General features: G+C 46.4%; 1 protein-coding gene and 3 pseudogenes across 1 annotated transcript in view; 3 read left to right on the top strand and 1 right to left on the bottom strand.

The window, feature by feature from the left end:
• LOC139269149 (uncharacterized oxidoreductase ZK1290.5) overlaps nt 1-21,421 on the top strand; it is a 125,670-nt gene that overhangs the window by 6,687 nt on the left and 97,562 nt on the right. The window lies entirely within an intron of this gene.
• LOC139269877 (U2 spliceosomal RNA) lies at nt 7,468-7,641 on the bottom strand (annotated as a pseudogene).
• Nucleotides 12,521-12,722, top strand: LOC139269892 (U2 spliceosomal RNA; annotated as a pseudogene).
• LOC139269870 (U2 spliceosomal RNA) lies at nt 12,871-13,049 on the top strand (annotated as a pseudogene).

Below are 21,421 nucleotides of genomic sequence, written 5' to 3'. Positions count from 1 at the left end.
TTATTTATTAAATGTGATTCCTTTAAACTTTCACTCTATTAATAAACATAATCTTTTTTTGAAGACATATCTAAGCTGATGTAAGTCCATCAAATATTGTGGGTTTCTTTCCGAGTCTGTTTTTATTTTTAAATAGGGGAACTATGTAGAGGGAAGTCAGATATAAGTGGGAAGCATTATCGGTGATTTTGTTCCCTAATTCTATAAAATAATATACATATCTGTAAATAGCAAAGAGCGTGAAGAGGTCAAGTGCAGGCAGCGGAAGGAGCGCGCGGCAAACCAGCCCCACCCACCCCTTCCCTCGACGAATGTCAGTCCCACCTGCGGCTCTCGTATCGGACTGTTCAGCCATCAAAGAACTCACTTTAGGAGTGGAAGCAAGTCTTCCTCGATTCTGAGGGACTGCCTATGATGAATGTTTATAGAGGACAGTGTGTATTTGCAGCACCAAAGTTCTGATTGATCACCTTGGAGGACATCACACACCCAGGGGTTTGTCTGGAATGTGTAATTGGATCCTGCCTGCCTGAATAATCAAGTACTTGCAATGTGTAATTTGATCCATTCATTCTAACTGCCAGGCTCCAGACAGAGCTCATAGTACTGCTTTCGGACAACAGACAGGGCTCACCCTCGCAGGTTAGGACCTTCTCTTACCCCACACCTCCCCAACACGTCCCTGACCGTTTCCCTCAACCGCCCGAGCTTCTCCCCACCCCATAAATGGAGTGTTGTGTGTGGGTCACAGATTATTTATAGGTTGATTGGGTACGGTGAATAGTAACAGTGTTTTATCCAGACCAATGATGTCACTTGCTGCGCCTGGCTTTCTGAGCAATCAATCAGGTCTAGGGGGAGAAGAGGGAGAACATGGTGTGGGTGTAAAGGGATTGGGGGTGGGGTTGGAAGAACGAGATCCATGTCTAACAGAGGGGGAGAACGTGATCCACCTTCCCATTTAGATCACATTCTCGCTCTCATCCCTCTGTCCCCTTTAGATCTGGATCATGTTCTTCCCCATCCCACAGTTTCCTCCAAGCTCGGCAACCCCACGCCCCCCCCGTCAAGTTCCTGACCTCTCTCCCCAGGAGCTCCTGACCACCTCTTCTTCCCTCCGAGCTTCTCTCTTCTCCCTCTTCGACCACCCTCCTTCCCCCTCCAATCCACTCTTTGCCCATCCCACTTGTGATCCTCTCTTCCCCACCACCCCTCCGATCCTCTCCCTTCCCTTCCCCCCCCCGATCCTCTCTCTCCCCCCCCCGATCCTCTCTCTCCCCCCCCCGATCCTCTCTTTTCCCCCCCCGATCCTCTCTTTTCCCCCCCCGATCCTCTCTTCCCCCCCCGATCCTCTCTTCCCCCCCCGATCCTCTCTTTCCCCCCCCCGATCCTCTCTTTCCCCCCCCCGATCCTCTCTTTCCCCCCCCCGATCCTCTCTTTCCCCCCCCCGATCCTCTCTTTCCCCCCCCCGATCCTCTCTTTCCCCCCCCCGATCCTCTCTTTCCCCCCCCCGATCCTCTCTTTCCCCCCCCCGATCCTCTCTTTTCCCCCCCCCGATCCTCTCTTTCCCCCCCCCGATCCTCTCTTTCCCCCCCCGCCCGATCCTCTCTTTCCCCCCCCGATCCTCTCTTTCCCCCCCCCCGATCCTCTCTTTCCCCCGCCGATCCTCTCTTTCCCCCCCCGATCCTCTCTTTCCCCCCCCGATCCTCTCTTTCCCCCCCCCGATCCTCTCTTTCCCCCCCCCCCCGATCCTCTCTTTCCCCCCCCGATCCTCTCTTTCCCCCCCCGATCCTCTCTTCCCCACCCCCCGATCCTCTCTTCCCCCGCCCCCGATCCTCTCTTTTCCCCCCCCCCGATCCTCTCTTCTCTTCCCCCCCCCCCGATCCTCTCTCCCCCCCCCGATCCTCTCTCCCCCCCCCCGATCCTCTCTCCCCCCCCCCGATCCTCTCTTCCCCCCCCCGATCCTCTCTTCCCCCCCCCGATCCTCTCTTCCCCCCCCCGATCCTCTCTTCCCCCCCCCGATCCTCTCTTCCCCCCCCCGATCCTCTCTTCCCCCCCCCGATCCTCTCTCCCCCCCCCGATCCTCTCTTCCCCCCCCGATCCTCTCTTCCCCCCCCGATCCTCTCTTCCCCCCCCGATCCTCTCTTCCCCCCCCGATCCTCTCTTCCCCCCCCGATCCTCTCTTCCCCCCCCGATCCTCTCTTCCCCCCCCGATCCTCTCTTCCCCCCCCGATCCTCTCTTCCCCCCCCGATCCTCTCTTCCCCCCCCGATCCTCTCTTCCCCCCCCCGATCCTCTCTTCCCCCCCCCGATCCTCTCTTCCCCCCCCGATCCTCTCTTCCCCCCCCGATCCTCTCTTCCCCCCCCGATCCTCTCTTCCCCCCCCGATCCTCTCTTCCCCCCCCGATCCTCTCTTCCCCCCCCGATCCTCTCTTCCCCCCCCGATCCTCTCTTCCCCCCCCGATCCTCTCTTCCCCCCCCGATCCTCTCTTCCCCCCCCGATCCTCTCTTCCCCCCCCGATCCTCTCTTCCCCCCCCGATCCTCTCTTCCCCCCCCGATCCTCTCTTCCCCCCCCGATCCTCTCTTCCCCCCCCGATCCTCTCTTCCCCCCCCGATCCTCTCTTCCCCCCCCGATCCTCTCTTCCCCCCCCGATCCTCTCTTCCCCCCCCGATCCTCTCTTCCCCCCCCGATCCTCTCTTCCCCCCCCGATCCTCTCTTCCCCCCCCGATCCTCTCTTCCCCCCCCGATCCTCTCTTCCCCCCCCGATCCTCTCTTCCCCCCCCGATCCTCTCTTCCCCCCCCGATCCTCTCTTCCCCCCCCGATCCTCTCTTCCCCCCCCGATCCTCTCTTCCCCCCCCCGATCCTTTCTTCCCCCCCCCCCCCAATCCTCTCTTTCCCCCCCCCGATCCTCTCTTCTCCCCCACTTTCGATTCTCTCTTCCCTCCCTTTCAATCCTCTCTCCCCTCTTTTGATCCTCTCTTCTCCACACCCCCCCTCCCCTTTCGATCCTCCCTTTTCTATGGTACTACATCTACTCGAGTAGCATTGACATTTAAGTTACTCTATAAACGGAGTGATTATTTGCATCACATTTTTGTCTCTGCGAATATGCACTCGTTGGTACTGGGCATGTGCGCTTTTGAACCGGTTGCCCATGTGCAACACCCAATGGTGCCACGGCTGGACTTGCACCGCCATGCTTTCCTCGGCTCCATGCAGAGAAGGTTAGGCAGTGGCCGGTGTGGTGTTAGAGAGAGGATCCAAAGGTGCGGGGAGAGAGGAGATCGAAGTGGGGGGGTAAGAGGCTCTCTGGTGCTTTACCTTGTACATGGTGAATCTACTACCTTTTGCTTTACCCAGTTCATAGTGAAAGTTCTACATCATTATTACCACTTGGTTATCAGCTGACAGCCACTGTAATTCAAGAGAGGAGATTGTCTGTTTTATGGAAACAGTTTTAACTTTTTGTGAGATGTCACAAAGCACAGAATAAGACCCCTATCCACTCAGATAAATAAGATGGAGAAAAGATTGTGACTGCTCACTCGGCCCATGTATGTCCTTGCTGCTGTGTCATAGGTAGTCCCTCGAAATCGAGGAAGACTTGCTTCCACTCTAAAAGTGAGTTCTTAGGTGACTGAACAGTCCAATGCAGCAATTACAGTCTCTGTCACAGGTGGGACAGACAGTCATTGAAGGAAAGGGTGGGTGGGGAGTCTGGTTTGCCACACGCTCCTTCCGCTACCTGCGCTTGCATTCTGCATGCTCTCAGCGACGAGACTCAAGGTGCTCAGCGCCCTCCTGGATGCTCTTCCTCCACTTAGGGCGGTCTTTGGCAGATGTGTATTGAACACTGCAGAGTACATGGAGCATTCGGGTAAATAAGGTATTGGTAACGGCCTTGGGTGCTTTTTCACACCCATTACTAGCTAGAGTTCATGGTCCAACTTACAATGTAGAAATCAGCTTCAATTGTGAGAGGTGGAAGGTTATTTTTGAGAAAGAAACATCGAGAACCAAACATTGTTTAGTCAAAAAGCATTAGAGATTTTGATACATTTTATTATTTCTCTCAAAAAAGTGTAATGTTTTGCTTTAAGAACCTAGGGCTTTATTTTCGCCACCATTGGGCGGCGTTCTTTTGCCGTGCGCTGATTTTTTTTGAGCAATGTTGATTTTGCAATTTTCCTCAAAGTTTGTACGCCGGCGGCGACTGACAGCGCCGTTTGTACGGCAGATTTTTTTTGGCACTGGTCTGGTTGAAAACTGATTTCCGTGCCGTTTTTGGCCCTTTAACCGATTTTCGCCAACACCGATTTTTTTTCAGGACGGCGCAGAGTGGCCTTAAGTACCGATCAGAGAAACCCTACAATAACTTAAAGAAATCGGTGCTGAGTAGATTTCTGAGTTTTTGGAGCGAGGAAAGAAGACAATTTAAAACACACATTCATGATGATTTTTGCAGAGGGAACTCGGGAAAATAACTCAGTTATTTTTTCCCCACAGAATGTTTTTGAGAATGGGCAAATTGCGACTCCACCCCACCCCGCCACAGAATCTCTGCTGACGGGGCACCAGGCAAAAGTCCGAGGAATGCCGGCCGGCCGACGGCAGGATCGCTCCCTCGGCCGGACACAAGCTTGGCGCTTGGATTCTACACCCCCACCTCTCCCAGGGCTCAGCTGGTGGGGTTGGACAGGGACAGATCTAGCAGACAGCATTGTGGAAGGCCCGGGTTTCTATTCGTACTCTTCTTCATCCTGTGGATCAACCTGCGGCACACTACCTAACTTTGGTCTGGGGATTGGAAAGTGAGTGTCAGCAGTTGATGCTGCCAATTGCTGTTGGGCAGTGATAGCCTGGGTGTGTCCACTTATTGCAGCAGCTATCTCCGACATTCCCTCCCTAATCTGTCCCGACACGGCATCAGCTGTCCCCGACATTCCCTTCCTAATCTCCAACATTCCCTCCCTAATCTCCGACATCTCCTCCCTCATCTGTCCTGACATTGCTTCCATTCCTCCAGACTGTTGCTACTTCTACTGACAGTCTCGCTAATTCTACTCTCACCCCACCCATGGTGTTCAGGAGCGATCTTGTTAGCTCAATGCTCTCCCTACTCATTCCCATGAGCCCTGCAATCTTGCATTTCAGGTTCAGCTTTCCTTCCCTCCCTCCTCGACTGGCTCCCAGATGTGGCTTGCTGCAACCCACTGGGACCCGCAGCCTCAGACTGTACCTCATGAAATGTCGCGTCGGCTGTATCGCTCAGCAAAGGGCTTGACGTCCTTGGGGAGTTCACCGGCTCCAGTTGCAATGTAATCATTTCATTATCAGGGTCTTCCTGCTGCCCTTCATTGTCCAGCTCATCCTCGTCCTAAAGTAGTTGATGAATATCTGGACACACGGCTTCCTGATCTTCTGCTTCAACTTCAGTCTCTTCCTGATGCGCAACATCTCCAAAACATAACAGAGCAGATGTTTGGTTAGTAGCAGGGGAGGGAGCAGAGGGGGCAGGGTGACATGAGTACGCGGGTCACACAGCGCACGTTCTTTTCAAAGACCACAATGCCAACCCAGACTGTGCAATTTGCAGGGCTTACCCTCTGTTGGTAGCCTGGGCCCAGTGTCCACACTGGTGGTTGATCTTCTCGTGCGAGATTTAATCATATCAGCGATCCTCTGTTCCACGGCTGTTAGTTGCAGGCTACTTGGCGTACCTCCAGCTTTTGACCTTTCTCGGTTGATCTGTGACACCTTCCTCTGCAACGATCCTCTGAAAATAGAACTTTTTAAGAGAGGGTCCTTCTGCTGTGGTGGCCACACATGCACACACGCACACATGCACACACACACATATATACAAATGTAATTGCAGTGCATAAATAAAAATATTACACAGTAACTGCTTGGCCGATGTCCTGCCACTTTTTTTTGACCTGCATGCCCCCCACGAGATGTCTGCACTCCTCTAATTCTGCCCTCTTGAGCATCCCTGATTATAATCACTCGACCATTGGTAGCCGTGACTTCTGTTGCCAAGGCCCTAAGCTCTGGAATTTCCTGCCTAAACTTCTCCACCTCTCTACGTCTTTTTCCTCCTTTGAGACGCTCTTTAAAAGCTCCCTCTTTGATCAAGCTTTTGGTAATCTGCCCTAAATTCTCCTTGTATAGTCTGTTGTCAAATGTTTTGTTTTATAATACTTGTGAAGTGCCTTGGGACGTTTTACTATGTTAAAGGCACTATATAAATTAAAGTTATTGTGAATACAATGAAGGGTTGTGTGAATGCAGGTTATCAGAAAAACACCTGTTTGTATGTATGTGCTGGTTACTAGGAAGAAAAGACAATGATTTTGCGTGTGTATGTGTTGGTTATTGGGAAGATGATGCATTTTATGTGCACAATTATGTATGAATGATGGTTATTAATGCAATGGGATGATTGTGGTTCTGGCTGTAGAGTCTTTGCTTGCATGGAAAGGTACGTTTGATTTTATAGTTTTTATATTGCTGCTGTTCATATTTTGGGAGACCAGTGTTCTTGAGCCCATTCCGTAGGTGCTAAATCTGACTCCCTTATCCAGGTGAACGACTAGTAGACTCCCAGAAAACTGGGTTGAGGATTCTTCTGCTTGAATAAGGGATCTCTACCCCAGAAAGTTGTTGAGGCCAATTCACTAAATATATTCAAAAAGGAGTTAGATGAAGTCCTTACTACTAGGGGGATCAAGGGGTATGGCGAGAAAGCAGGAATGGGGTACTGAAGTTGCATGTTCAGCCATGAACTCATTGAATGGCGGTGCAGGCTAGAAGGACCGAATGGCCTACTTCTGCACCTATTTTCTATGTTTCTATCCGATTCAGTAGCATAAACACCATGCTCTCACAGAAACTGGTCTCCCAGTCTTTAATGACATCAATGTAACTGCGGTTTATTTACGTGATGTTTCTGTCAGTTATTTTTTGTAAGTCAGTTGTGTAATCACAATGAAATACTTTTGTCCTGCTGACATTGCAGAATCGTAGAATGCAGGAGAGCTGCCTTGCTTGCAGTGAACAGTGAAATTAGGGACTGTAATGTCATTTTTTAACTTGCTGATTTATTTGTGCTTCTGTAGAATTGTACTTTTTAATTAATACATTTAAAAGTTTGTAGCCTGAGCTACAAAGTCTACTGATGTGATGTTTTTCAGTAATCAAGTGAGTGGACCACCATTTGGATTATTGTTGAATTGTTGGTAATTCCTGGAACAGATGGTGTATTTGAGTTATTGGTTCAAATAGGGTGAATAAATTCTTTATTCTAGATTTCCTTCCAAATGAGATAATGTGCATATTTCACAAGCGATTTTGGGTCAGTATTTTTTTAAAATTTTTTTATCCAATTTTTTTCCAGATCAACTCTAACGCCAAAGATCACTTTGCGCCAATATATTTGATCTTAGGCCAAAAGGCCGAGAGGCGAAGTTGCACCGTTCCTGGAAATATTGCAATACCAGGTTGGTGCATGGAGTGGATGGGGCATGCCCCTGATTCAGCTCCCTGTCCAAAAATCAATTCAATATCATGTCCCCATAGGGGATATTAAACTGATAAGAACAGATACTACACTTGATCTTAGCCAAAAGGCCGAGCTCCACCAGTTGCTCCTAAAAATCAGGCGCAAATCATGTGGAAACTTGGGCCCATAGAAACATAGAAAATAGGTGCAGGAGTAGGCCATTCGGCCCTTCAAGCCTGCACCACCATTCAATATGATCATGGCTGATCATTCAACCTCAGTACCCCTTTCCCGCTTTCTCTCCATACCCCTTGATCCCTTTAGCCATAAGGGCCATATCTAATTCCCTCTTAAATATATCCACTGAACTGGCATCAACGACTCTCTGCGGCAGGGAATTCCACAGGTTAACAACACTGGGTGAAGAAGTTCCTCCTCATCTCAGTCCTAAATGGTCTACCCCTTATCCTAAGACTGTGTCCTCTGGTTCTGGACATCCCCAACATCGGGAACATTCTTCCTGCATCTAACCTGTCCCGTCCCGTCAGAATCTTATACGTTTCTATGAGATCCCCTTTCATCCTTCTAAACTCCAGTGTATAAAGGCCCAGTTGATCCAGTCTCTCCTCATATGTCAGTCCAGCCATCCCTGGAATCAGTCTGGTGAACCTTCGCTGCACTCCTTCAATAGCAAGAACGTTCTTCCTCAGATTAGGAGACCAAAACTGAACACAATATTCCAGGTGAGGCCTCACCAAGGCCCTGTACAATTGCAGTAAGACCTCCCTGCTCCTATTCTCAAATCCCCTAGCTATGAAGGCCAACATGCCATTTGCCTTTTTCGCCGCCTGCTGTACCTGCATGCCAACTTTCAATGACTGATGAACCATGACACCCAGGTCACGTTGCACCTTCCCTTTTCCTAATCTGCCACCATTCAGATAATATTCTGCCTTCGTGTTTTTGCCACCAAAGTGGATAACCTCACATTTATCCACATTATACTGCATCTGCCATGCATTTTCCCACTCACCGAACCTGTCCAAATCACCCTGCAGCCTCTTAGCATCCTCCTCACAGCTCACACGACCACCCAGTTTAGTGTCATCTGCAAACTTGGAGATATTACACTCAATTCCTTCATCTAAATCATTAATGTATAACATAAAGAGCTGGGGTCCCAGCACTGAGTCCTGCGGCACTCCACTAGTCACTGCCTCCCATTCTGAAAAGGACCCGTTTATCCCGATTCTCTGCTTCCTGTCTGCCAACCAATTCTCTATCCACGCCAGTACATTACCCCCAATACCATGTGCTTTGATTTTGCACACCAATCTCTTATGTGGGACCTTGTCAAAGGCCTTTTGAAAGTCCAAATACACCACATCCACTGGTTCTCCCTCGTCCACGCTACAAGTTTCATCCTCAAAAAATTCCAGAAGATTCGTCAAGCATGATTTCCCTTTCACAAATCCATGCTGACTTGGACCGATCCTGTCACTGCTTTCCAAATGCGCTGTTGTTTCATCCTTGATAATTGATTCCAACATTTTCCCCACTACTAATGTCAGACTAACCGGTGTATAATTACCTGTTTTCTCTCTCCATCCTTTTTTAAAAAGTGGTGTTACATTTGCTACCCTCCAGTCCATAGGAATTGATCCAGAGTCGATAGACTGTTGGAAAATGATCACCAATGCATTCACTATTTCTAGTGCCACTTCCTTAAGGACTCTGGGATGCAAACAATCATGCCCCGGGGATTTATCGGCCTTCAATCCCATCAATTTCCCCAACACAATTTCCCGCCTAATAAGGATATCCTTCAGTTCCTCCTTCTCACTAGACCCTTGATTCCCTAGTACATCCGGAAGATCATTTGTGTCTTTCTTCGTGAAGACAGAACCAAAGTATTTGCTCAATTGGTCTGCCATTTCTTTGTTCCCCATTATTAATTCACCTGAGTCCGACTGCAAGTGATCTACGTTTATCTTCACTAATCTTTTTCTCTTCACATATCTATAGAAGCTTTTGCAGTCAGTTTTTATGTTCCCGGCAAGTTTCCTCTCGTACTCTATTTTCCCCCTCCTAATTAAACCCTTTGTCCTCCTCTGCTGAATTCTAAATTTCTCCCAGTCCTCAGGTTTGCTGGCCAATTTATATGCCTCTTCCTTGAATCTAACACTATCCTTAATTTCCCTTGTTAGCCACGGTTGAGCCAGCTTCCCCATTTTATTTTTACTCCAGACAGGGATGTACAACTGTTGAAGTTCATTCACGTGATCTATAAATGTTTGCTATTGCCTATCCACTGTCAACCCTTTAAGTATCATTTGCCAGTCTATTCGAGCCAATTCGCGCCTCATGCCGTCGAAGTTAGCTTTCCTTGAGTTTTGGACCCTAGTTTCTGAATTAACTGTGTCACTCTCCATCTTAATAAAGAATTCTACCATATTATGGTCACTCTTCCCCAAGGGGACTCGCACAACAAGATTGCTAATTAGTCCCTTCTCATTACACATCACCCAGTCTAGGATGGCCAGCTCTCTAGTTGGTTCCTCGACATATTGGTCAAGAAAACTACCCCAAATACACTCCAGGAAATCCTCCTCCACCGCATTGCTACCAGTTTGGTTAGCCTAATCTATATGTAAATTAAAGTCGCCCATGATAACTGCTGTACCTTTATTGCACACATCCCTTATTTCTTGTTTGATGCTGTCCCCAATCTCACTACTACTGTTTGGTGGCCTGTACACAACTCCCACCAGCGTTTTCTGCCCTTTGGTATTCCGCAGCTCCACCCATATACCGATTCCACATCATCCAAGTCAATGTCTTTCCTTACTATTGCATTAATTTCCTCTTTAACCAGCAACGCCACCCCGCCTCCTTTTCCTTTCTGTCTATCCTTCCTAAATGTTGAATACCCCTGGATGTTGAGTTCCCAGCCTTGGTCACCCTGGAGCCATGTCTCTGTGATGCCAATTACAGCATATCCATTAACTGCTATCTGTGCAGTTAATTCGTCCACCTTATTCCGAATACTCCTCGCATTGAGGCACAGAGCCTTCAGGCTTGTCTTTTTAACACACCTTGCCCCTTTTGAATTTTGCTGTAATGTGGCCCTTTTTGTTTTTTGCCTTGGGATTCTCTGCCCTCCACTTTTACTTTTCTTCTTTCTATCTTTTGCCTCTGTCTCCCTCTTGTTTCCCTCTGCCTCCCTGCGTAGAATTCCCATCCCCCTGCCATATTAGTTTAACTCCTCCCCAATAGCACATAATGTTGCCACAAAGCAAACAATTTATGGGTTGTACACCATAACTAATTCAGGATTCCTACCAGGATCTCTCTGAACTGGTGAGAAACACATCAGCAGACTATCTAGCTCAGGCTACAAACTCCTAAAATGTATTAATTAAAAAGTACAATTCTACAGAAGCACAAATAAATCAGCAAGTTAATAAAAATAACTTTACAGTCCCTAATTTCACTGTTAATTGTTTTTCAAACCCTAAACTAATAAAAATCTTTTGAAATGCTTTTCATGCAAGTGCATATCTTTATTCTCAGAGTCCTGCCTCAGTGCAATGATTTTTACATGCAATTGAATTAGATTAATTGAACTATTAGACCAAGAAAAACCTTGCTGTATTGATTTCCACAAATCAAAAGTCAGAACAAAGACACAATGGCGGGAGATAGCTCATGCGTCTTGATAATTGGCAGCAACATCCTGCATCTACTTGAAGTAGGAATGTTGATTCCAGCACAGTGTGTTTTTCAAATGCAAGTCAGGTGCTTAATCTTGATGGCTCAGCCATTGGCGATAACAGTAGCGTCTCCCCATCTAGTGACAACCTTATGTATATTAACATATCACTCGTCTAAGATGTTTGGCCAACCAATCCGGAATTGACGAGGAACTGTTTGCAGACAAAGATATCAACAAGCTCTCCTGTATTTGAAAACAGTCACAGAGACAATCTTAATTGTTAGAATAGTTGGCACAGCCACAAATATCTACAAAATAAAATAGATTCTTATGATCTGAAATAAGACGAATCCTTACATTTGTCAGAGTGGACATACTAAGTAGATGATACATGATATAATACTTTTAACTATTTGGTGATTTCAGTTGCACAATATATGTGTAATATATATTGTGTAATTGAAATATAAAGGAGGTGGGTGGGGTGGCTTGACCCATCCACCTCCACGTAGGTGTGTGGGGTTGCTGACCCATCCACCTCCATGGCACGAACCTGGTGTTGCAGTACTTCCAGGAACGGTGCTTGGGCTCTAGGCCTTTTGGCTAAGAGCATTAGCGCAGGGTGATCCTTGATGTGTGCAAGGTGACCTCTGGCGTTTGTGATCTGACAAAGAATTGGAAAGATTGGCTACGATTTAAAAAAAATAAAGGAGGTGGGTGGCCTTTTGGCTAAGATCATGCGTAACTGACCTGACAGGGGAGTAACCATGATCCCAACGTGGTTCTCCCTGGATCAGGAAGGTGATTCTCCTATGCTTTTTGGAAATAGGAGGTGGGTGGGGTGGTTTGACCCATCCACCTCCATGGCACGAACCTGGTATTGCAGTACTTCCAGGAACGGTGCCGTGGCTCTAGGCCTTTTGGCTAAGAGCATTGGCGCAGAGTGATCCTTGATGTGTGCAAGGTGACCTCTGGCGTTTGTGATTTGACAAAGAATTGGAAAGATTGGCAACGAGAAAAAAAATAAATAAATAAAGGCGGTGGGTGGGGTGGCTTGACCCATCCACCTCCACGGAGGTGTGTGGGGGGCCTGACCCATCCACCTCCATGTCACGAACCTGGTATTGCAGTACTTCCAGGAACAGTGCAGTGGCTCTAGGCCTTTTGGCTAAGAGCATTGGCGCAGAGTGATCCTTGATGTGTGCAGGGTGACCTCTGGCGTTTGTAATCTGACAAGATGATCTGACAAAGAATTGGAAAGATTGGCAACGAATAAAATTTAAAAAAAATAAAAAATATATCGCTTCTCGGCCTTTTGGCTAAGATCATGCGTAACTGACCTGACAGGGGAGTAACCATGACCAGAAAGTGGTTCTCCCTGGATCAGGAAGGTGGTTCTCCTATGCTTTTTGGAAATAGGAGGTGGGTGGGGGGGCCTGCCCCGTCCACCTCCAAGGCACGAACCTGGCATTGCAGTACTTTCAGGAACGGTGCAGCCTTGGCTCTAGGCCTTTTGGCTAAGAGCAAAATCATTGGCGCAGAGTGATCTTTGGGCGCAAGGTGACCTTTGGCGTTTATGATCTGACAAGTTGATCTGACACAGAATTGGAAATATTGGCAACGAATAAAACATTTATATAAAAAAATATATCGCTTCTCGGCCTTTTGGCTAAGATCAAGTGTAGTATCTGTTCTTATCAGTTTAATATCCCCTATGGGGACATGATATTGAATTGATTTTTGGACAGGGAGCTGGATCAGGGGCATGCCCCGTCCACTCCATGCACTGACCTGGTATTGCAATATTTCCAGGAACGGTACAACTTCGCTTCTCGGCTGGCGCAAAGTGATCTTTGGCGTTAGAGTTGATCTGGAACGAAATTGGCTAAAAAAAAAATAAAAAAATACTGACCTCTTCCCATCCACTCCATGCACCGACCTGGTATTGCAATATTTCCAGGAACGGTGCAACTTCGCCTCTCGGCCTTTTGGCCTAAGATCAAACACATTGGCGCAAAGTGATCTTTGGCGTCAGAGTTGATCTGGAAAGAAATTGGATTAAAAAAAAATAAAAATATAAAAAATTAAAAAAATTAAAAAATACTGACCTCTTAGAAATCGCAATTCTCCACATTTTTTTTTCTGCAGTTCTAGTCAGGTAGAACAGTTCTACTTTGGAACAGAATTTTTTCTTCAAAAGGGGGCGTGTCCGGCCACTGACGCCTGATTTCAAAGTTTCCACAGTGAAAACGTACTCCAAACTAAGTTAGAATGGAGCAAGTGAAGATTTTTGTAGAACTGAAAAAATCTGTTCTACACATTAAAAAATCAGGCGCAGGTTACAAATTAGGCGTCCAGAACGAGGTGGGGGGGAAGGGAAGTCATTAAATTCTACAATAAATCCTTATTTATACTTCTACAAATATTATACAAATAAATCCAACCTGAATAAACATTTATAAGCAAAGAAAAGATTAAATAAACCATCTTCCTACCTGTGTGAAAGTGCTTCAGCCAGCCTCACAAGTTCGTTCGTTCGTTCCCGACGGCAGGGGGGGAGGAGGAAGCCGTATCCGATGGCGGGCGGGCGGGAGGGAGTGAGTGTGGGCCCGACCGCAGCGGGGTGGGAGGAAGCCGTTGCAGACAGCGGGCGGGAGGGAGTGAGTGTGGGCCCGACCGACCGCAGCGGGGGGGGGAGGAAGCCGTTGCAGACAGCGGGCGGGCAGGAGGGAGGGAGTGCGGGCCCGATGGACCGACCACCCGACCGATCACAGCGGGGGGGGGGGGGGGGAGGAAGCCGTTGCAGACAGCGGGCGGGAGGGAGTGCGGGCCCGACTGACCGCAGCGGGGGGGGGGGAGGAAGCCGTTGCAGACAGCGGGCGGGAGGGAGTGCGGGCCCGACTGACCGCAGCGGGGGGGGGGGGGAGGAAGCCGTTGCAGACAGCGGGCGGGAGTGCGGGCCCGATCGACCGAACGCAGCGGGGGGGGGGGGGGGGAGGAAGCCGTTGCAGACAGCGGGCGGGAGGGAGTGCGGGCCCGACTGACCGCAGCGGGGGGGGGAGGAAGCCGTTGCAGACAGCGGGCGGGCAGGAGGGAGGGAGTGCGGGCCCGACCGACCGCAGCGGGGGGGGGGAGGAAGATGTTCCAGACGGCGGGCGGGAGTGCGGGCCCGATCGACCGAACGCAGCGGGGGGGGGGGGGGGGGAGCCGTTCCAGACGGCGGGCGGGAAGGAGACAGTGAGAAGGCTGCAGGAAGCCTCAGTGCTGATGTGCTGATGGCAATGTGCTTTTATTAAAAAATGTTCAAAAATTAAACAGCGACAAAGAGCTACAAAAATGGCCGAGTGCCAATGTTTCCTTCACACTGCGCATGCGCGAACGCTCCAATGCGCACGCGCAGGGTTGCCGGCAGGAAAAAAACTAATTTAAATAGTACCCGCCCCCTCCCACTTACAAAATCGGCGTGAGTGTAGGCTCCGCCCCTCTGGGCGCCGCGCCAAACAGACAAGGAGCTGCAGGGCTCTCCAGAATCGCGAGTTTTTTTTCCGGCGCCGTTTTAGGTGTGAAAAACGGGCGCCCAGCTCGGAGGGGCGCCCGTTTTTTATCGTGTGGAAACTTGGGCCCATAGTTTCTATCCAAAACATGTTGCCCATCAGTGCATGAGATGGCTGAAGTGTGAAACAGAAAATTGTTTGTTACACTGGAACAGTAAGAAGTGCTCTTCTAAGGTTGGGGCTTAAGGTTGGGGTAGAAAAAACAGTGTTTTACTCCCTGCTTGTCTTCTGTCTGACCTGGGAGTAATTTGATACAGGCACTTGGTGCCTGAAATGGAGGGAGTTTTACTCCCCATACCTAACATTTCTCAGCTTGAGCATAAACTTAGTTAAAAGGAAATCTCAAACGTAAAAATAGTTTGTTCTGTTGAAACGTTAATGGTATATTTTGGGTATATTAACTTTGACTGCACATTAGATGACCGGATTTGATTTGTTGTCCACTAAACATTAAACCAGTTGAATTCCATTAATCTCACATTACTTTCTCATTTTGACTCCATAGCAAATATTCAGAAAGCCATTTCTGGGACCTTTGTGCATCATGTGGTTTCCTGTACATGCAGAGATGTGATGGGTTACATTCCTGTGTAATTTATACAATATGTTACAGTAGAAATTTAGCCAACAATATATATTTTACGATGATTTGGCATACATGCAATTTAATGCAGGAGTCCTGTTATGGAATTGATTGGGACAGGCAAATAATATTTTTCTACACAATTTTTCTCCATCAATTATCTCTGCTCCTCCTTCCCTAAAAAAAAGTATGTGGTTCGCTGGGCACCCAGCACACTGCGGTATTTTGCCAAAGTGGCCATTATATGTGCTTTGATACTGATTGCTGATGTGCTATTCAACTAAGAGAGACGCATCACAACTGTACCCACTTTAGTTCCCATCACTAACATATTTCCAGCAGGGGTCACTACATTGGAACCAGGAATCTTGGCCAATTTTCCTCGCTCTGATCCTGGGGCGCAGGCACGATCAACAAACTCAGCACAGACTGGGGATCAAATTTGGGAACCTTGCTAGTGCGTTTGGTTATCAGCTCACTGGATAAACTCACTGAGCCATCAGAGAAACCAAAAAGTTGTTTTTAACCAAGTCGGTATATAACCAGGATAAACCACATCACTATAGACCAACTGAGTCACGTACAAACTCTAAAATCCATAATTCAAAATAAAATTATTGAGAATATAGAAATGCATGAATTAATCAGGACAGCCGGCATGGAGTTGTTGGGACAAGTCATGGTTGATAAATGTAAGTGTTTTTTCAAGAAGTGACCAATTGGATAGGTAAAAAATTATATTGGACTAATCTGGATTTCCAACAACAACTTGTATTTATATAGTGTCTTTAAGGTAGTGAAACATTCCAAGGCGTTTCACAGGAGTATTATACGCTAAAAATTTGACACCGAGTCGCATAAGTAGAAATTAGCGCAGATGACCAAAACTTGGTCAAAGAGGTATGTTTTAAGGAGCGTCTTGAAGGAGGAAAGAGAGGTAGAGAGATGGAGAGGTTTAGGCAGGGAGTTCCAGAGCTTGGGGCCTAGGCAACAGAAGGCACGGACACTAATGGTTGAACGATTACAATTATGGATGCTCAGGAGGGCTGAATTAGAGGAGCGCAGACATCTTGGGGGTGTTGTGGGGCTGCAGGAGATTACAGAGCTAGGGAGGGCCAAGGCCATGGAGGGATTTGAAAATAAGGTTGAGAATTTTAAAATCGAGGCGTTGCTTAACCGGAAGCCAAGGTAGGTCAGCGAGCACAGGGGTGAGGGTAGAGTGTGGGAGGCCAGTCAGAAATGCATTGGAATAGTGAAGTCTAGAGGTAACAAAGGCATGGATGAGGGCTTCAGCAGCGGATGAGTTGAGGCAAGGGCAGAGACGGGCAATGTTACAGAGGTAGAATTAGGTGGTCTTGGTTATGCTGCGGATATCAGTGGGTGTTTGATAAGTGCCTCACAGGATACTTGGTACAAAGATTCAGGCATATGATATAAGAGGAAGTGTAGCAGCATGGAAGGAACATTGGTTGACAGAGGAAACAAAGGGGTAGGGTAAATGTATGTTGCTGGATTGAAGAAGGTTGGGAGTGGTGTATCCAGGGTTCAGTGCTGGGTCGACTTTTGTTCTCAGTTTATAGATGATTTAGACTTGGGCATAGAGAGCATAAGATCGAAATTTGCTGGTGACACTAAAGTAAAGGGTTTGGCAAATAGTGAGAAGGACCATAAAGACTTCAGAAAGCCATAGGTTAGTGAAATGAGCAAACAGGCGGCAGATACCATTTAATGTGAAGAAGTGCAAGGTCATATTTTTGGGAGGAAAAAGAAGGAATAGGAGTGAAGAAAGTAATGCAGGTAGATAAAGCTGTTTAAAGTCCAGTAGCATTTTGGGATCAGTCCCTGATCATCTTGGTGTCAGCTGTGGCTCAGCTGGTAGCACTCTTGCCTCTGAGTCAGAAGGTTGTGTGTTCAAGTCCCACTCCAGAGGCTTGAGCATTAAAATCTAGGCTGACACTCCAGTGCTGAGGGAGTGCTGCACTGTCAGATTGCTGTCTTTCGGATGAGATTTTAAATTGACATCTGCTCTCTCAGGTGGATGTAAAAGATCCCATGGCACTATTTTGAAGAATCAACACTACTAAAACAGATTATCTGGTCATTATCACATTGATGTGTGCAAATTGGCTGCGCGTTTCCTACTTTACAACAGTGACTACACTTCAAAAGTACTTCATTGGCTGTAAAGCACTTTGGGACGTCCAGTGGTCGTGAAAGGCGCTATTTAAATACAAGTCTTTCTTCTGCTGACTCCTCAATCAATCTTAGTTCCTTTGCTAGCTTCTGGCCTGGACTTAGCTCTCTGCTGGCCTCTGCCCACCCTTGATTTGTTCTCCCTATTAATTTGGTACCTTCTCATCCTTCAAGTACCTCATCCTTTTCCAGAACTTCTGCCTCGTGTTTAAAATCTTTGTCAGCTGTGGCCCTCCCAAATCCCACAGTGCCTTCCTTGTCAAGATCTTCTCCCTTAGCTTCTGTACTGAGTGGCTCCTCATTCCTGGTGATTTCAATCTACACTTAAACTCGGCCAGCCCAAGCCCCTCTAACTTCTCTGCCCTCCTGTCAGTCTTGCTCTTCATATAAACACTCACACCTATGGCAACCACTCAACCATTCTATTACAAGTAACGTCTACACTTCCGAGGTCTTGATCACTGATGAGGCTATCTCAAACCACCTGCTAATCTTTTTTTACCACCCATATCTCCTTTTCTTTCTCCAACCCAGCTAACTTCACCCTCCTTCCTTGAACCGAACTGGTCCTCCATTCCTAATGTTGACCTACTAAATGGCTCCCTCTGTAATGGAAACCTCTTGCAGGGATTTCTAATATTAACTCATTAACATGCTTAATGATTTTACTGCAAATTATTATTTGGTATTTATATATGTTTCTTGTATTAAAAATGTAACTTGTACAAGTACATAATCAGCTGGGTCAGAAATTAGGACAGTAGCTGGAATTACTTTGAAAAAATAAATTGAATAATATATTCGGTTCAAATTGCAAAGTTTCAACCAGCTTTTCTCTGGTGTTTTTTCTGATCTATATTTCAGCAAATCAATATTCCTGGTCTGAATGACACTTCCATATTTTTTTCCTGCTATGGACAATTTCATGTGGTACCCTACACATTTACAACGTTTGGATTATGACTTCGGTTTTTACAATTGAAATCTTCTGTGGATTCAGCCTCACCGAGCACTCCTGTAAGTGGGTCTTGGATCCTCGACCAACAAGAGTGTGTGTTTACCAGCCTAGTAAATGTAGCAAGACCAATGGTGGGACAGATAATCCTTGGCACTGCACTCTGAGTTATTGGTATATTCCAACAAGTCATCTCCTTCACTTCACAAATGGAAGAATATACACTCTCATCAGACCTAGGCTCAACTATAAACCAACAGACCAATGTATTTAACATTAAACAGATGAATGAACAGCACTCAGTACAGACAGTATATTTACAGTAATTACAAACTTGCCTATTCTCAAAGTCAAAACAACAAAGAGACGACTTCTGTGCTAATGCTCAGCATAAAATGACCTTTGAACCTTAGCCACCAGTCTTGTGTGACAAACACCGCTGCAGATCCTCTGCCTAACATAAGAACATAAGAAATAGGAGCAGGAGCAGGAGTAGGTTATTTGGCCCCTCGAGCCTGCTCTGCAATCATGGCTGATCCGATCATGGACTCAGGTCCACTTCCCTACCCGCTCCCCATAACCCCTTATTCTCTTATCGGTTAAGAAACTCTATCTCTGTCTTAAATGACCCAGCTTCCACAGCTCGATGAGGCAGCAAATTCCACAGATTTTCAACCCTCTGAGAGAAGAAATTTCTTCTCATCTCTGTTTTAAATGGGTGACCCGTAGTTCTAGTCTCCCCTATCAGTGGAAACATTCTCTCTGCAACCACCTTGTCAAGCCCCCTCATAATCTTACACGTTTCGATAATCAGCTGTCATTCTTCTGAGTTCCAGTGAGTAGAGGCCCAACCTACTCAACCTTTCCTCATAAGTCAACCCCCTCATCTCCAGAATCAACCTAGTGAACCTTCTCTGAACTGCCTCCAAAACAAGTATATCTTTTCTTAAATATGGAAACCAAAACTGTACGTAGTATTCCAGGTGTGGCCTCACTAATGCCCTGTATAAATAGCAAGACTTCCCTGCTTTTATACTCCATCCCCTTTGCAATAAAGGCCAAGATTTCATTGGCCTTCTTGATCACTTGCTATACCTGCATACTAACCTTTTGTGTTTCATGCACCAGGACTCCCATGCTGACTCTGCCTGATCAAATTATGCTTTTCCAAATGTCCTGCTATTGCTTCTTTAATAATGGACTCCAACATTTTCCCAACCACAGATGTTAGGCTAACTGGTTTATAGTTTCCTGCTTTTTGTCTATCTCCTTTTTAAAATAGGGGCGTTACATTTGCAGTTTTCCAATTCCAGGAAATTTTGGTAAATTACAACCAATGCATTCACTATTCCTACCGCTACTTCTCTTAAGATCCTAGGATGCAAGCCATCAGGTCCAGGGGATTTATCCGCCTTTAGTCCCATTATCTTACTGAGTACCACCTCCTTAGTGATTGTGATAATGTTAAGTTCCTCCCCCCTCCCGCCCCTGCCTATAGCCCCTTGACTATCCACTGTTGGGATATTTTTAGTGTCCTCTACCGTAAAGACTGATACAAATTATTTGTTCAGAGTTTCTACCATCTCCATGTTCCCCATTACTAATTCCCCGGTCTCATCCTCTAAGGGACCAACATTTACTTTAGCCACTCTTTTCCTTTTTATATACCTGTAGAAATTCTTGCTATCTGTTTTTATATTTTGTGCTAGTTTACTTTCATAGTCTATCTTCCCTTTCTTAATCAATTTTTTAGTCATTCTTTGCTGGCTTTTAAAAGCTTACCAATCTTCTGTCCTCCCACTAGTTTTGGCCACTTTGTTTTTAATTGGATACCATCCTTTATTTCTTTAGTTAGCCACAGATGACTATCCTTTCTTTTACACCCTTTCCTCCTCACTGGAATATATTTTTCTTGAGAATTATGAAATATCTCCTTAAATGTGCGCCACTGTTCATCAACCATCCTACACTTTACTCTATTTTCCCAGTCCACTTTAGCCAACTCTGCCTCATACCTTCATTGTATCCTTTATTTAAGCTTAGTACGCTGGTTTGAGATCCAACTTTGTCTCTGCTGGTTTCAGATCGGTGTGCTGAGCGCAGACAGTCAAATATAAGCCTAGAGTACAGGCACCTGTCCATAGACCTGAGACTACAAAGAATTATTGGCCTTGCCCTTTTCACAGAGCCAGACTATGTGTTCAACCCAGGCACAGCTGTCAATCAAACTCACTACCCCAGAAAGATCCCCAGGATGTTCGTCAGATAGAATGTTTGAGCTGAAGGAGGTGACTTGATTCCTTGATCTGTGCCAAACACAATGACCTGTTGGATAGGCCCTAAGCCAACTATAATCAAACTACACAGTAATAGACCTGAACCCAAAATGTACCTGGTCTAGTGAGAAAGAATTCCTCCAATTAATAATTGTACATAGACAAAAATGTTTCACTGTTCTATTCTACATGTTTAATGCGTGACACACTATATGCAAAGATTTGATTATGATTGATGGATCTAATTATTTATTTTGGCAGTGGGGAGATATTTAGTAGTTGTTTGACTTAATCTCAGTAATGATCTTTGTTTTTTTGCCAGGCATAGAAGTGACCACTTTATAATTGTCATTGGCTAGAAACTCATTGGGGCATTGAGACTGCGCATGTATGAAAGCCTACACAAGTTTTTATGTTTGTATTATATTATAACGTTCATGCTTAGGTTTAAATAGTGGAATAGAATAAAGCCAACATGGCTCCTCAGAGGAATTGGGAGGAAATAAATTTCAGGGATGTGATTGCTCCATTTTTTATGAATCAAAAGGTTTTTTTAGAAATAGTGATGTAAATCTTTGTGTTTTTTGATTGGATTATATTTCACATTCACTGTAAAGCAACCAATACTTTGCCTGACAT

This window comes from Pristiophorus japonicus, chromosome 8 (genome assembly GCF_044704955.1).
Source record: "Pristiophorus japonicus isolate sPriJap1 chromosome 8, sPriJap1.hap1, whole genome shotgun sequence".
Classification (NCBI taxonomy): Eukaryota; Metazoa; Chordata; class Chondrichthyes; family Pristiophoridae; genus Pristiophorus; species Pristiophorus japonicus.
The sequence above is the reverse complement of the archived record's forward strand: the minus strand, read 5'-3'. Positions and strand labels throughout refer to the sequence as shown.